The sequence below is a fragment of the Panthera onca genome, chromosome B1 (genome assembly GCF_046562875.1).
Source record: "Panthera onca isolate mPanOnc1 chromosome B1, mPanOnc1 haplotype 2, whole genome shotgun sequence".
Taxonomy (NCBI): Eukaryota; Metazoa; Chordata; class Mammalia; order Carnivora; family Felidae; genus Panthera; species Panthera onca.
The window spans coordinates 81,318,106-81,336,684 of NC_138342.1; the positions used below are offsets into that span (position 1 = coordinate 81,318,106).

Below are 18,579 nucleotides of genomic sequence, written 5' to 3' on the forward strand. Positions count from 1 at the left end.
ATCTAACACTGGATGGCATATTAGATTCAATGAAACATGGTAATACTAAAATGTTGAATTAAGCTAATTCTACCATTTATGTTTATGCTATGTGTGTTTCAGGAAACACACACATACATATAGATATATCACGAGTAATCTGCTTTTTAATTATTTTTTTCAAAATTAGAGAAAATATAGAATATAATATAAACCTATGTATTTACCATCCATAATTATTAAAATTTCCATTTACAAGAAAAGCATACAGTTCATCCCTTCTCCCCTTTCCTTTTCTTACCATAGAAATAACTATACTCCTGAATATGTCACATGTTCTTTATACCCATATTATTACATTTTGTATTCATAGCAAGAAATAACGAAGTCGTGGGCCTTAACATAATAGAATACTATCTAACAGTCAAAATAAGTGAATTAAATTGACATGTATCAACAGAGATCAATCTTGAGAACTTAAATTAGGAGAAAAATCAAATAATAAGTGTATGATAATTATAATACCAAAATACTTTAGGCTGTTTTCTATGTGCTAGGCACTGTTCTAAGCTTTCTACATATATTAAAAATAGACATATAAACTCATTTAATCCTGAGAAAAGCTCTCACATTATCATCATCCCAGTTTACATATGAGGAAAGTGAGGTATAGATGGATTAAGTGTTTTGCTGAAGATTAAACAGCTAATAATTACTTTACTCTTAGTTTGTCCCCAGAATCTGAGCTCTTACCCACTCTAATATGTGTAAATATAGTATTGACCTACACTGCTATAACAAATAGATAGTCACAATAAATATGTATTATTCAGATAAGATTGAGAACAAATGCTTCAGGTCAGCAAGGTGGATGGGGTGAGGGCAGTGTATTCAGTCTCTCTGGAACCCAGACTTAGAGCAAACCCACCATCTTCAAAACCTGGCTTCCTAGAGGACTCTGGCAATCCCCACTGAACAGAAAGAAAAATAGCATAGAGGACAAAATAGCATAGAGGACAAACAATGTGTAAGGGCCAGGCCTGGAAGTGGTAGATATCATATCTACGCACATTCCAATGACTAAAATTCAGTTATTCGGCCATGGTAACCATATGAGAGCTTCTGTCAGGAGCTCAGATTTATGACCTCTCAGTTTTCTTTTTTCTGATATTAACTCTCCTTTTTCCTGAACAATAATCATTGGAAAAAGCACACAAACAAATGCACTAAAAAGCAAGTAAATATGTATATGAGTAAATATGTATATGACTATGTATAGAGTCGAGAACTTAGTTAATATAACCTCAACTGGCTTGGCAAATGTATTTTTGATTCTCTTTCTGTTTCACTAACTTAAAAATTTTTAGAATTTTTTTTGACAGTTGAAGTTATTGTCACTCTTAATTCATTCTAAATTTATGGTGGTATATTAACCATGTCATCTTAGTTGAGCCCTAAGTTTAGTCAGAAACTCACAAAATTTGCCTAGCTGGATTTCAGAATTGTTATGGACCGATGATTCCTATGTGTCTTCTGTCCTTCTCTCTCCCTCCTTATGTGTATTTACTGAGGTCATCCTATCTTGTTCTCCCCCACTGTATGTTGGATAAAGACAGGAAAAATTCCCATTCTAGTTTATAAGTCTTGTATTAAGTAAAGCTATATTTAAGGAGCTACCACTTAGGTAACAGCCTTGAGAAGCACCATCACAAATTGATAAGAGTTAGATGATGAGATGATAGACTTCAAGCTAATGCTATAATGGGGTGAGACTTTTGGGAAAGAAGAGAGAATTTTTCATATGGGCAGAATTTGAATATTTATGGTCAGAGAACAGATAGTGGTAGCTGCAAAGATAGCTATATATCGCTTATTCCACAAGCTTGTCTGCAATGTGACATTAACAGTCTTCCATCATAATAAATGTATAGAATGATACCAAATTAAGAAAAAAATATATGTCAATATGTACTCAGACATCCTAAATCCAGAATTAAACTATACCCATTGTAGACAATATAAATGAGAAAAAAGAATATAAAACAAATATCAAAGCAAATATTTTTGATGTAGTTAATGAATGACAGAGCTTTAGCTGAAAAGTGTTTCAGTTAATCTTGATAACAAATTTTTAGTACTTGTATTTTTAGTGTTATTTTCAGAGAATAATTGTTTACTTACAAATATATAATAATGGATATATAGGAGCACCTGGGTGGCTCAGTCAGTTAAGTGTCCAACTCAGTATCAGCTCAGGTCATGATTTCATAGTTCGTTAGATCAAGCCCCTTTGTCAGTGAAGAGACTGCTTGGGATTCTCTCTCTCCTCTTTCTCTGCCCCTCTCCCACTTGCACACTCTCTCTCTCTCTCAAAATAAATAAATAAACTTAAAAAATAATGGATATATAAGCAATATGTGAAGATAAATTTACTTTATTGAGCTTATTAACATCTGGATGTATCTGTAAGTAGCTATTGTCCACATGAGCCTAAATATTTGTAGGCTTATTTTCCTTAAGTTTCAGTCATATGATAGAAGTGAGAGAACTATTTTTTATGTTCTCTATAGATTTCATGGACCCATTAAATAAATATTCAAAAAATAATTTACACACACAGACACACATACATATGTTGAAAACTCACAAAGAGCAAATGTGTTTTATAAATTCTATATGACTAAATTAACAAAGGCCAATTTGTTCAGTACTGTCATTTTCTGGTTTTTTTTACCCTAAACATGAAAGTACACTAAAAGAACCTACTTATGTGCCCAAAAAAGGAAGAAGGTGTTTTCAATCAGCAACACATTGTAAAGACAAAGCAAAAAACAGTTTGCAATTTTTTGTTTCATTTTAACAATTACAAATTTCTGCTTTTACCAATATAGAGTTTTCACAGTTGAACAGAATGTTTTCTGTATCTCAAGGCAGACAAAATAGAACTGCCTTAGGAAAAAAAAATTATTAAACACACCTCCCCCCAAGACACACACTGAACTCAGAATTACACAGCATGGCCCTAGTCTCAAAAGATTGTGATTTGCTTTGCAGCCCAATGTTTCCTGCTGTTAGAAAAAAAATATGTAAGCTTTGTTTCATGAAAAAGCTTTAACCTGAGAATTACTGCACCACCATGGTTACTCAGTGAAATATACTGCATAATCTACAAGGTAGCAAGAAAACATTAGGTTTGGAAAATAAAATGATCTTTCTGTTGGAAAATCATCCATATGCCCCCCATGCATGTGTAGATACCTAAGCAGTTTACCACATTCTCTCAGAAACATCTTAACTATGAAGGAAGTTCCCACAGAGAAGTATGTGAATCCCAGCAGTGTGCAAATCACTTCTCTTATCTAATAATCTCTTACAAATATACCTTTGGTTGTTCTTTGACTTTCCTAAAGGTGAGACTCACCACAGGCATTCATTTTGTCTGCCAAATATTTTTTCAGAAGCTGTTTGCTTTTATGCTGTTATACCTGAGATGGGAGCTCATGACTCCATGAGAGAAGAGAAAGCAACGTTCATATTCAAATGCTAAGAAAAATAAAGTAAGCTTCTCATGTTTAATTCCGTCGCTTTTTAAAAAAGCAGGAATTCTTCTGTTTTACATAGGATGAAAGAAGCATTATACAGAGTCATACAAAACAAATAAGTATTATTTAAAATAAAAATGATGAAATATTTTTGAAATATTACTTATTTCCATTACTTCCCAAGTATTAAAGATAATAAGACAGAAAACACATGCACATAGCGTACATGCACAGAGGTTCCCAATTCAACCTGAAAAAAGCTAGAATTCATTCTATAAAGCTGTTGATAAACAAATCCTTTATATGTCTAATTATAATCATTTTACTATAGCATCTAAAAGAACCAGTAATTTAATACATGTCAGTTATTTAACGTTATTGATTAGGTTACATAAAACATGTAACATTGATATAAATGTTCTAGATAAGTTCTAATATAATTGGAAAAGGCAATACTTTTCCACCCTATCATGTTTTCCAAATTATTTTTCAAATTTTAAGGAATTACCTGCCAAAATAAATCCCGTTAACAGAGAAAGATATACTTAGTTTATTTAAATTGAAGAATTTAAACATTTAAACATACATCTCTGTTCATTTCTATTAATTAAATTATTTTTAATTATCTATACTCAATATAAAATTACTACTTAGAAACTATAATTAAAATATTGCTGTGCTAAGTTAGAACTTAAAAAATTAGCAATGTAAATAGTAATATTCTATGTATCTATGCCACATACTTTGACTTCTTTTTGCTACACTCTTACAGAGCTATTGTTTAGTATTTCTGTCTGAGGAATGCATATGATTTCAAAATATTAATAAGGAAAACAAAGTAGCAACCTATCACTATGAATTTTTCTATTCTTTCTTTATTCATATACGTATTTTCCTGATTCCTCTTTTTTATTGTCTCTATGTCTTCTGTTATTTGTTCCATTTCTTTTGTTGCCTCAGTATTACTTATAGATGCTGGAGCTTAACAAATTTTAATGGTAACAGCCTGAGAATCAGTTCCCCTAACCACGTGCAGGAAGGGGAGTAGAGAGAAGCAGTTATAGATAGTCTTGGCAAAACAAACCATGGGGAGAATTCAGAATCCCACTGACCTTTTCTGTTTCTGGAGATGGAAGTATGTAATTAAGGCATTTGTTTATTAGGTGAAAGGATTTTTTTTTTGATATTTAAATTCAGTTTATTTAAAAATTTCTTTTTAATGTTTATTTATTTTTGAGACAGAGAAAGACAGATCATGAGTTGGGGAGGGGCAGAGAGAAAGAGACACAGTATCCGAAACAGGCTCCAGGCTCTGAGCTGTCAGCACAGAGCCTGTCGCGGGGCTCAAACCCACGAACCATGAGATCATGACCCGAGCTGAAGTCAGCGCTCAACCGACTGAGCCACCCAGGCGTCCCTAAATTCATTTTATTTTCATTCTAGTATAATAAACCTACTATGTTATATTAGTTTCAGGTGTACAATACAGTGATTCAACAATTCCATGCATTACTCAGTCCTCATCACATTAAGTGTACTCTTAATTCCCTTCAGTGAAGTGATTTTAAAAGAAATATTCAACTTAGTCTTGTGGGTCGATTATAGGATAGGCATTTTCAAACTATTACTCAGTTTTCATTCCTGAAGCAAATCATACTGCCCATCTTTTTTTTTTTTCATATATATATATATATATATATATATATATATTTAACATTTATTTATTTTTGAGACAGAGAGAGACAGAGCATGAACAGGGGAGGGTCAGAGAGAGGGAGACACAGAATCTGAAACAGGCTCCAGGCTCTGAGCTGTCAGCACAGAGCCCGACGCGGGGCTCGAACTCACAGCCCTCATGGACCGTGAGATCATGACCTGAGCTGAAGTCGGCCGCCTAACCGACTGAGCCCCCAGGCGCCCCTGCCCATCTTTAAATGGTAGACTTAATAGCAGAGAACGTGTTCATGAGGAGTAATGTTGCTTAAACAGGTGAAGTGTTTTTCAATTTGTGTCATTTGCATGTAAGGTATTAACAAATTTTTAATAAAAAGTTCACTTGCTTCAATTTTTATATTATGAATTTCAAGAAAACCTCCTTATAAAGATCTCTTTAACATTTGGGAAGCCTTTTTTGTTTTTGATTATATTTAACACTGCTGAACATTGCTGTTATTTAACTATAAAGACTTTTACAAATCACAAAACAATTGCTTTCATGTGTGAAACAAAAGAAAAATGCATAATCATACAGTTCAGGAAAATGTTATAGAAAGTCTTGCAGTAAAATCTATGGCTGGAAAAATAAAAAGCAGCCTGAAAAAAATATCATAATGGTATCGAAACTTGCAACAAATAACTGCATGCTTTAACTAAAATAAGAAACAAAGACACAAAAACATGCCAATAACACGGATTTTTGGCTTATTTTTAAATATTGCTGTACTTCTTTTTTTCTGATTTTTTTTAATGTTTGTTTATTTTTGAGAGAAAGAGAGAAACAGAGTGTGAGCAGGGGAGAGGCACAGAGAGCAGACACAGAATCCGAAGTAGGCTCCAGGCTCTGTGCTGTCAGCACAGAGCCTGATGTGAGGCTCAAACTCATGAACCGTGAGATCATGACCTGAGCCGAAGTTGGATGCTTAACAGACTGAGCCACCCAGGCACCCCAATATTACTGTACTTCTAAACATAAAATATAATTCATGAACTTCCTGCAAAAATAGAAGACTAAAACAGTATTGAAAAATCTCCCCCCTTTGATATTTAACAAAATGAAGAAAAATAGTAAAAATAACAAAATTCACCAGCAGGAGCCAAACTATGACAGAGATAAAATGAAAAGCCCAACCCAAAAATGTAGTAGCTAACAAAACACAAGTGATCTTAGTTTAAAAAAAAAAAAAAGGTATCATCCCTGCCCCATCTCCCTCCAAAAAAGCAATACTTAGGAAATTATGAGAAAAAATTATGTAAATTCTCAACACTTTCTAATTTTGAGCGAAGCTAACTGGAGTGATTCATCAGCCCTGGGCAAATCAGGATGACTCCAAGAAAGTAAAAATAACTTACATGATACAGGGAAACATCAGTAGAGTGAGAAAGTATCACCAGGATTTTCCATATTCCAGGATATTATACTGAGTTATGTAAAAGATCTAAAAGCTATGGGAGTGCCACAGTTTTAGCTGGCATTAGTGGCCCTGACACAGAATTTAATAAAACAATAAGAAAAAGAACCCAGCTCAGATTCCACAGAGACGCAGCTGAGGCCTAGACCTTTCACTACTTATTCTTGTATTCACTCCTTTAACCACTTTTTAGTGAGAATCTATGATGTATCTGGCACGGTTCTAGGCAGCGAAAAAATGACAGTAAAAAATCAGACAAAAATATCTTAGTATGACAGAGTTTACATTCTAATAGTTAGACACAGCTTTTAAAAACAAACAAAACTCAAATAAGTCTACAGCCTATTAGAATAAGATAAATTGAGTGGAAGAATTAAAGGAGAGAAGAGAGAGAAGATGACAAATAAGTAAAGACTGGGAGAAAGGGGATGAACCATGTACAGGCAAAGGTGAGATTCCAGGCAGTACAGACAGCAGGTGCAAAGGCAAGTGTAAGAAACAGCCAGCTCGAAGTGGTATTTACATGGAGTGAGCTAAGTGGAGATTAGAAGGTGAGATAAAAGGGTAATTGGAGTGGAAGTGGAGGCAGGTACATGGCATAGGGTCTTATACCATTGTATGTATTTTGGTTTCTACATGGAATGAGAAGTGAAGCCACTGAGTGCTTTGAACAGAGGAGAGACTTAATCTAACATATAATTTAATTGGCACATTCTGACCATGGTCCTGAGAATAGACACTAGGAAGAACAAGCGTAGAAGCCAGGAGACCCATTAGGGAATTATATGACTAATTCAGAGAAAAGAGGATGCTAGTGCTAGCAGTAGATTTAAAAAAGAGGTTAAAATTTGGATATATTTGGAAACTAGAGCCAATAGAATTTTCTGACTGATTAGATAAGGATGCGAAAGAGAGGAGTCAAGCCAGAAGTTTGGCTGTGGATATGTAAATTTTGAAATGCCCACTTAGACACCCAAATGGAGATTTGATGATTGGCGCTCAGTGAGAAAAGACCGAAGAATCTTGGCATCAGATAGGACACCCAGCCCAAAAGGAACCTCACCCTCTTTGTCAAATAGCCTGCTATATTGGTCAGCAGCAGCAAAGGGCTATTTAGGCTAACCATCTAACAGTACCTCCTGCAATTAACCAGTTTACCCAGTCCTTGGACCGCCAAACAGCTACTCAACTGCTTAGGCTGACCCACAAATATAGACTAGAGACAAAGCAAGAGAAGAAGCAGAGATTGTTAGTCCAGGCTGAGAAGAAAGCTGCTGGCAAAGGGACTGTCTCCACTAAGAGGCCTCCTGTCCTTCAAGCTGAGGTTAATACTGTCACCACCTTGGTGGAAAACAAGAAGGCTTAGCTGGTAGTGACTGCACCTGATGTGGATCCCATTATGCTGGTTGTCTTCCCGCCTGCCCTGTGTCATCAGATGAGAGTTCCCTTGTGCATTACCAAGAGGAAGGCCAGGTTGGGGCATCTAGTCCACAGAAGACCTTCACCACTGTCACCTTCACACAGGTTAACTCAGAAGACAAAGGAGCTCTGGTTAAGCTGGTCGAAACCATCAGGACTAATGACAATGATAGATATGATGAGATCCACCGTCATTGCAGAGGCAACGTTCTGGGTCCAAAGCGGGTGGCTTGCATTGCCAAGTTGGAAAAGGCAAAGGCCAAAGAACTGACCACCAAACTGGGGTAAGTGTACGCTGTTGAATTTTCTGTACATAAAAGTAATAAAAAGTAGTCCTCTTCCCCCCACCAAAAAAAAAAAAAAAAAAAGATCCTTACTGGAGGTAAAACATGTGACTTTGCCACATAAAGATAGTATATAAAGCTGACGTCAAGGTTTTGAGATAAAGAAAACAGGAAGTACAGGAAATTGAAAATCAGAGCCTAAGAGAATTCCAATAAGGGAAATCAGAAGGAACCAAAAAAGGAAATTAAACATATATGGTCAATGAAGCAGGATGGTGTCCCAGATGTTATGCACAGAAGTTTCAAGGAACGGTGTCAGTTGCTAAGTTAAATGCTGCTTGGGATGCCTGGGTGGCTCAGTTTGTTAAGTGTCCAACTTTGGCTCAGGTCACGATCTCATGGATCGTGGGTTTGGGCCCCCCATCAGGCTGTGCGCTGACAGCTCAGAGCCTGGAATCTGTTTTGAATTCTGTGTCTCCCTCTCTCTCTGCCCCTCCCCTGCTTGCCCTCTCCCTCTCTCTCTCTCTCTCCAAAATAAATAATGCTGCTAATAGGTAAGATGAGGACTGAGAATTCACCATAGGATTTAGCCACATTGAAGTTACTGTTGGCCATTCCTGTGCAAATGTGGAGACTGAAAACCAGCTGGGCTCAAGGAAGAATAAGAGAAGAGTTGGGGAAAATGGGTATAGAAACTATGAGAAAGTTTGCAGTAAATGGAGACCAAGACATTTAGCAGTGATCAGAGGAGACAAGGGATTAAGGAAACAGTTTTTTTTAATGTGATATATAAGCCTGTCTGTCTGCAGCTGGGATTATCTAGAAGAAAAACTAATGTTGATGATGAGGGGGGTGGGGGAAACTGTTAAAGAGATGTCTTTGAGTGAGAGGAATCCTGATCTAGCACACACTGAAGGAGGAGGCCTTAGGTGGTCCAGGAAACAGTCCAGGAAACTGTCACAAGCACTTCCAAATGTGCAAGTGGAGAAAGTGTGCAGATCATAGTATTTAGCCTTTATATGTAGTAACAGAGAAAATAGTCTTTTGAAAGTCAAAAATGAGTCAAGGACGATTCAGTCACATAAATCAGAGCAAATTTAAGATCTGAACAAAGCTGTCCATTTTAAGATTTTTTAAAAACGGAAAATAATTTGCATACGTAAACTATTTAAACATATTATAATAGGGAAAAAAGAAAAGAAAGAAAAGGTTTGAAGTGGAGAGAAGCAAAAGATAAAACAAACAAAGAATGAAACATCATATGCAAAATAACACAAAGAATTTACATGAAACAGAATCCAAGGACTCAACACCTATTCTCAAGAATATTCGGAGAGATAGAAGAATTTAGAGAAATTAGGAGCTGAAATGGATCACACAGATAATAGGAAAGAAAACAAAATGAGTTGAAACATAAGATTTCACAGCTAAGGACAATAATTGAGAGGCAAAATATTCAAATGGAATGTACAGATTAGAAATAGCAAGAATCAGAATAAACATGACAAAAAGTCAAATAAGTGATAAAAAGAGAATAATGGAGGCAATTATAAGAAATTAAGAGAAAATAGAAACAGATATTAAAGATTCACATTGCGAGATGATGGTAAGTGGGCACACTGACATGATCAAATATGTGAAAATTATTTATCAGAAATCTGGCAAATGGAATAAAAAAACTTAAGAAATATAATACAATCACAGTCTCTGACATGAAGGAAGAAAATAATCTAAAGATATTACACTATAGATCAGAAAGAACTTTAACAGAAGATTAACAAATGACACAGATTCTGGTTAAACTGTTCTGTGTCCATGATAAAGAATTACTTAGATAGAGGCAGAAAATGCAAGTCAATTTCTTCAAGAAGAAAAAAATAAGCTCGCCTCAAATTTCATCAATTAACATTAAATGCCAGAATACAGAGGAACAGTGTCTTCAAATTTCTGATGAGAAAAAAAAAAAATGTACGAGTGAAGATCAGAAAGTTACCTTTGGATCTAAAGGCAAATGTCAAACATTCACATAAATGAGACAACACATGTTGAGTGCCCATGAGTTCAAGGATGGTTAAAAAATTAACTATTCAGTATTCAAATCCAGATAACCAAAAGATGACTCAAAAACTGAGAATTCAAAAACAGTTTTTTAATGATATGAACGTGGTTAGTAAAGGGATGATGGTAAATATTGAATTCTTTTAGGGAACTAGGAAAACCATCTAGAAAAATTAGGGTTGCAGGAAAGTCTATAATATAAACCCTGAAAAAGTAAACTAGATCTAGCAACAGAATAAGTGTAAGGAATGGTAAAATGTGTAACTTTAACTTATAGAGCAGGGGGTCACTACATGCAGATTAAATTGAAACACAATTAAAAACATTTCTTTAATGGCTATTTTCTCCCCACTATACAATCGATAGTAGGGACCATGTCTATTTTACTCCCAAGTGTGAACGGCCCCCTCTCCCCTGCCATTGATGCTTAAAGTCTAGATCCAAGAATTCACTGAAGACAGAAAAGTTGTGATAGTTCATTCTATCATTGAATATTCATTTATAGCTGAAATAATTATTTATAAGGAGATGTTCTTATATACTATTTGGTTACCGAGGGGATAATTCAATTATAAAAGGATTATAAATAGTCTATTCTATTGTTTTATTTGTATATATATTTTTTTACTGAAAATGATGTGATTTTTAATTTATAGATAAAAGACTCTCTGAATGATACTCAGAAAGTTTTACAAGTTTAATTTTAAAATAGATTTGAATTCACAACAGGTCTTAACACACAATGATTTCAATATATCAGTCACGCCAGAGCACAATGTGGATGACAATTACGTGATGACTCCTTAATAGTCCAAGGGGATAAAGACCTTTTTCAAATGTGGGGAAAAATGAATCTTTTTATAGTATTAACCCCTGAAAGCTATTCTCCTTTATTGACTACACTAGTAATGTCAGTTTCATATACTTTTACTTTATAAAGAACTCCCAGAGGAAGAAATTTCTGGAGGTTTTCCCAGATATATACAGCTACGTTTTCTGTTGTGCTTGTAACATCTGCAAAGTATGGCACATCCAGATCCAGATTCTTATGATCATGGGGTTTCATAATTGCTTCCTCCATATTCTTTTTGAGGTAGGTCAAATTCATAACCACTCCTGTAACAGTATTAGTCTTTATAATTGTGCCTTTGGCCATTTGGATTGTTGCATTTCCCAAGCAGTTTCAAGTTTTCTTCCTTACTCAGAGATTTGCTGTGGAGCCAGTGGGTGGGTGGCCCCGAAGAAGACCAGGCGGCACAGTGGCTGCCTGCGGCAACCACATGCCCCACCTCCCCCCTCCTCCTGGCCGAGCTCAGGAGCTCAATGCCTTCTACTAGGAAAGAAGTACTACTACATACAGTACGTAGTTTTCAGGATGAGTAATCAGGTCTCTGAAATGTTAGAATGGCTCACACTAGCTCAAAGAACAACTGTTAAATTTTCAGAATTTCCACCAATGACTTGTTTATAATCAGCCATGGTGGAAGTATTTATGCCACAGAAATAGATGCTACAGCAGGGGTTATAGATAATATATTTATCTTATAATTTAGATTTGTTTGCAATGAGGAGACTCCATATTTTTCAGTAATGCTTACTTTCAAAAAATATTCATTTGAAAACATTTTAGAACAGCAAGAAAAGGGGCGCCTGGGTGGCTCAGTCGGTTGAGCGGCTGACTTCCGCTCAGGTCACGATCTCGTGGTCTGTCAGTTCGAGCCCCGGTCGGGCTCTGTGCTGACAGCTCGGAGCCTGGAGCCTGTTTCGGATTCTGTGTCTCCCTCTCTCTGACCCTCCCCTGTTCATGCTCTGTCTCTCTCTGTCTCAAAAATAAATAAACGTTAAAAAAAAAATTAAAAAAGAAAGAACAGCAAGAAAAAAGAAAGGATATTTCAAAGTGTACTGCCTACCTAATCATAATTATTGAATATATAATATCCTTGTGTATTTTTATAAGATTTTGGTATGCATGTTTTTGAAAATTAAAATGCAACTTATAATTCTATTTTCCATACCGTACACTGTAATATAAGTATCTCCCATGTTTAGGTATTCAATAAACAACATTTTAATAAACTAATCCATGATATGTAATTATCTTGAATTTATTGAATATTTACATATTTTCAAAATATTCACAGTTACACAAAAGTTATATGAGGGATGTTTCTGTGCACTTTTCCCTTACTTTCTGGTTACTTTCTTAAATGTATCCTAGAATTTGGATTATATAGGAAAAGAATATTAACTTCTTCAAGACTCTTTAATAAATATAACTAAAACCTATCTACAGCTTATATTCAGTGGATTCTGATTTTTATACCAAAACCATACTTTGGCATTTTTTAAATATAATTTATTGTCAAACTGGCTTCCATACAACACCCAATACTCATCCCAACAAGTGCCCTCCTCAATGCCTATCACCCACTTTCTGCTCTCCCTCACCCCCATCAACCCTCAGTTTGTTCAATGTATTTGAGTCTCTTATGGTTTGCCTCCCTCCCTCTCTGTAACTAATTTTTCTCCTTCCCTTCCCCCATGGTCTTCTGTTACGTTTTTCAAGATCCACATATGAGTGAACACATACGGTATCTGTCTTTTTCTGACTGACTTGTTTCACTTAGCATAATACCTTCCAGTTCCATCCATGTTGCTGCAAATGGCCAGGTATCATTCTTTCTCATACTTCAGCATTTTTAAACCTTGGCAAGTTTATAGAATTTGGGGAGGGGAAAGAATTTGGGGAAAAACGAACATCATTAAAAAATAATGAAAAAAATTTTAAAAGCACCCATGACAATAATGTTTAGCAAACAAAATCTCCTATAGGTTTTAAGTTCTAAGCTATGTTCCATATAACCAATTATTATATCCAGTAGAAAAAATAGTTTCTTTGTTAAACTTTTTACTCTCTAGGAACTTAAAGTTTGAGTGTTATTTTTATCAACCTATACTGCCATTTGAAAAATAGGAAAACAGCCAACATCATATACAATGCAGCAGATTAGAAATGAAAGGGCTTATATGAAATATCTTAGGGGACTGTTAAAATGAACAGAAAGCAAAACAAAAAAAAAGAAAGAAAAAAGGAAAAAAATGTGTTTGAATTTTTAGCTAGAGAAAAATCCTTTTGCTTTACTAATACAGATATCCCCCAATTTATGATGGGATCATTATGTCCCTACAAACCATCATAAGCTGAAAATATTGTAAGTCAAAAATGCATTTAATACATTTAACCTACCAAACATTATGGCTTAGGCTCGCCTGCTAAAACGTGCTCAGATCACTTACATTAACCTATAGTTTGGCAAAGTCACGTAACACAAAGCCTGTTTTATAATAAAGTGTTGACTATCTCATGTAATTTAGTGACTACTGCACTGAAAATGAAACACATAATGGTTGTATGGTAAAAAATGGTTGTAAGTATATCAGTTATTTACCCTCAGGATTGCGTGGCTGGCTGGGAGCTGTGGCTGCTGCCACTGTCTGGCATCATGAAGCATCCTACCGCATATTACTAGCTTAGGAAATGTCCAAAATCAAAGTAAGAAGTATGGTTTTTACTGAATGCACATCATTTTCACACTACTATGAAGTCCAAAAATCCTAAGCCCAGCCATCTTAAATTGGGGACTAGCTGTAGTCAAATGCCAAAAGAAAAACCTATTATGTCCCATGGACTATCCAATGGCAACTGTAATATAATGTGTTTTGCTTTTCACAATTCTGAAAGGAAATTATTGTCACCATGTTAAAACAAGGCAAGTCCAATGTTCAAAGGAATTATGCTTGCCCTTTTTTAACAGAGCTAAAAACAAGTCTGAAGCCCAAGCACAAAAGGTCAGTCACAGATGGTAATATATTACAGAGGTATTTCTTCATTTAAGTAATCTGAGTTGGATCTTCAGCCTACAATAGCTAATCAAGTAAGACTATACTAAAGTACCAATCCAACCAGATTTCAAAGCATTTACTCAGGATGGACCCAAAGACATGAAAAGGGCCTAAAACTTTCTTCTTCTTTTTACTTTTGGTTTGTCACACTTTGCAATATCCTTGGGAGTATTTTAAATGACTCACCTCCCCTCAAGCAGCATTTTTCCTGCTTTTAAAATGATTAATCTCAGGTGCTTTTTGCTCACGATATATCACCCCTACAATGAACAGCATCAGCAAATATGTAATCTTCAAGACACTTAATTTATCTAATTGAGAAAATGAAAATAGAAGTTGAAAATAGTGGAAGAGATAAGTTCTGCGGATAATGGTTATTGAAATGATAGTAGCTAAAAAGAAAGGACAATTACAACAACAACAGCAACAAAAAAAAAAAAATGAAGAAGAGAGTTTCAGGTACAAAGGGGTGTAGGTTGAGAAAACCAGGTTTTACCAGTTACATGCTAAAAAATGAAAAGATCCTGGGTTCTCGATGGCATTATTTCAATAACTGTGCATTGAAACTGTGCACTGATATTATTCTAATAATGAGTTATCTGTTATGAATATGCAATTTCAGCAACTAGTCTATAAGAATGGTGCATGTTTTTAATAATCCACCTTACCTTTCTTATTTCTCATTTCTAAATGTAAAAATAACCTGAATACGGTTCAGTTCTACTGTATTGTGCAACTCCAGGGGGCATGCTGTATTTTAACCAAATGGGGCCCCTAAAGTCATGCAATGGGCAGTCCTACCTTAGATATTTATGTTCATTTTGAAGAAGCTTTTTATAGAAAGTTGATTAGCTACTATTTTTATAGATGTTTTCCCCTTACTATCACTGTTAGCAATAATACGCTCTTAAGGCCATATGTTCAACAAAGCAAATAAAATATTTCTTAGCAACTGAAATATATATGTTCTTCTGTATAGAGTGCTCATTCATTCAACAGATTTTTTTTAATCTCTAGTATGTTCCACACAATCAGATTACAAAAATGAATAAGACACTCTCATGGTCTTCAAGAAACATCTTAATTTGAGGCTATCAAACTTCAAATCACATAACTGACTTGCCTTTTCTGATTATATGCTCCCCAAACCATCTTTCAATTTTTGTAATGTAGTTTCTCACATGGCACCTAGGAAGAAAATGTGCTTACTATGAGACTTAAGTACCTGGTCTCCTAGATACCTGTATTTCTTATTATAGATTTATACTGGCATCTTAGTTATAATTAGGTTTCCCATGTAGCTTCCTTTATGTAGTACTTTAAGTAATTATAGGTCTTATTGTAAATTGATATTTGAATTTTATGTCTTACTGCTGAGCTTGGTTAACATGACCCTGTCCATGAATTTTATCTGCCATGGGATGGGCATACTAGAAAATAAAATTTCTGAAATAAAATAGCTTGTGGGTAATGGTAAATTTACTAATGCCACATTTTAAAACCTCTTGGGAGTGGGGACACTGAGTAGCTCAGTTGGTTAGGTGTCCGACTTTGGCTCAGGTCATGATCTCATGGTTTGTGAGTTCAAGCCCCACGATGGGCTGTGTAGTGACAGCTCAGAACCTGGAGCCTGCTTCGGATTCTGTGTGTGTGTCTCTCTCTGTCCCTCCCCCACTCATGCTCTCAAAATAAATAAACAGTCTCTCAAAAATAAATAAACAGGAAAAGAAAAATTAAAAAAAATAAAGTGCAAAAAATAAAAATAAGGAGGTAAGATAAAAAAGTAGAAATGACAAAATTAATGGACAGATTTCAAGGCAGGAGGCATTAAATTAAAAATTATACTTCATTTTTATAAAATATTAAATCAACAAAAATAAAATATACTAAAGTAGAGTGGCCTAACAATAGTGTTTCAAAATATATGCAGCAGGAAAAAAAAAGTTAGAAATGCAAGAAGAAATGTAAGAGTCTGCTTTCATTAATTGGAGATCACATTATCTCCCCAAACTGGGCAGAAATTAAAATACATTTGGAAAGAAATTGATGGTATCAGTTAAGAAAGTTAATTAGCATATAGTCTTTGTACATTAAGAGATAGTGAAAGGAAATTTTGACTAAATCGAATGGACTATCACAATAAATTAATATAATCGATGGCTTCCTTATATTGTTAACATACATATACACTCACAGCAGGGCCTTGGGACTGGGGAGAGGAGAAGGGAGATGATTATCTAGAAAAGAGAGGGAGGAGAAGATTGAAAAGTAGGGATGGAGATAGAAAAAAATAAGCTTTATCTTTAACAGGGAAAAAATACATTATTTATAGACAACCTCTGAAAATTCATTAAAGTTAACAATACGTTAGGAAATACACATAAAAATCCAGATAATTTGTAAATAAAATGGAGCAATCATGTAGGCCATATGTTTAACTGTATTGAAAGAAGTTTATGAATTAACAACCAAAATGAGTGATGTGATCATGAGACACTATGAAACACCAGAAGAAAACTTTAAGAACAGACAAGAATAAAATATTTGTAAATGCATAACAAGAAAATAGGTAATATCAAAAATATACACATAATGGCTTTGAGTCAACTGGAAAAAAATTACACATTGGAAAATTGGGAAAAGTATATAAAGGGCATTTTTTTGCTTGTTTTATTTTTTATTGAAATTCCAGTTAGTCAATATAAAGTGTTATATTAATTTCAGGAGAATTCAGTGATTCATCACTTACATATAACACCTGGTGCTCATCACAAGTGCCCTCCTTAATTCCCATCACCTATTTATCCCACACCCCCCCTCCCCTGCAGCAACCTTCAGTTTGTTGTCTATAGTTAAGAGTTTGCTTTACGGTTGCCTCTTTCTTTCCTCTGCATGTTCATTTGTTTTGTTTCTCAAATTCCGCATATGAATGAAATCATATGATATTTGTCTTTCTTTGACTGACTTATTTTGCTTGGCATAATAGTCTCTAGCTCCATCCATGTCCTTGCAAATAGCAAGAGTTCATTCTTTTTTTTATGGCTGAGTAATTTTCTTTTGTGTGTATATATATACACATATACACATACATATATACATACATATATATACATACATATACATATATACATATATATACATACACATATATATACACAAAAGAAAATTACTCAGCCATAAATATATATATATACATATACATGTATATGTATATGTATGTATATGTATATGTATATGTATATGTATATGTATATATCACCACTTCTTTACCTATTCATCTGTGAATGGACATCTGGTCTCTTTCCACAATTTGTCTATTGTTGATGATGATGCTATAAACATCAGAATGCATGTGCCCCTTCAAATCATTGTTTGTATCCTTTGGATAAATACCTACCAGTGCAATTGCTGGGTTGTAGGGTAGTTTTATTTTTAACTTTTTGAGGAACCTCCATTCTATTTTCCAGAGGGGCTGCACCAGCTTGCATTGCCAACAATAGTGTAAGAGGGTTCCCCTTTTTCCGCACCCTCACCAACATCTGTTGTTTCCTGAGTTGTTAATTTCAGCTATTCTGACAGGTGTGAGGTGGTATATCATTGTAGTTTAGATTTGCATTTCCTTGATGATGAGTGATGTTGATCATCTTTTCATGTATCTGTTAGCCATCTGTAAATCTTCTTTGAAAAATGTCTGTTCATGTCTTCCACCCACTTTTTAACTGGGTTATTTGGTTTGGGGATTCTTTATAGATTTTAGAAACTAACTCTTTGTCAGATATGTCATTTGCAGATATCTTCTCTCATTGTGAAGGCTGCCTTTTAGTTTTGTTGATTGTTTCCTTCCTGTGTAGAAACTTTTTATCCTAAAGAAGCCCCAAGAGTTCATTTTTGCTTTTGTTTCCTGTGACTCCAGAGATGTATCCAGTAAGAAGTTGCTACAGCTGATGTCAAAGAGGTTGGTGCCTGTGTTCTCCTCCAGGATTTTGATGGTTTCCTGTCTCACATTTAGGTCTTTCACCGATTTTTGTGGATGGTATAAGAAAGTGGCCCAGTTTCATTCTTTTGCATGTTGCTATCCAGTTTTCCCAATACCATTTGTTGAAGAGACTATATATTTTTTCCATTGGATATTCTTCCTTAGTTTACCATGTATATAGCTTCGGGTCCATTTCTAGATTTTCTATTCTGTTCCATTGATCTATGTGTCTGTTTTTGTGCCAGTACAATTCTGTCTTATCACTATAACTTAAAGTCCAGAATTGTGAT

The 18,579-nt window shown here is 34.9% G+C and overlaps 1 protein-coding gene and 1 pseudogene across 2 annotated transcripts in view; one reads left to right on the plus strand and one right to left on the minus strand.

Moving 5' to 3' along the window:
- Positions 1 to 18,579, minus strand: part of STPG2 (sperm tail PG-rich repeat containing 2) — a 596,947-nt gene that overhangs the window by 102,663 nt on the left and 475,705 nt on the right. The gene's annotated exons all lie outside the window — the stretch shown is intronic.
- LOC132692292 (large ribosomal subunit protein eL8 pseudogene) lies at positions 7,085 to 8,541 on the plus strand (annotated as a pseudogene).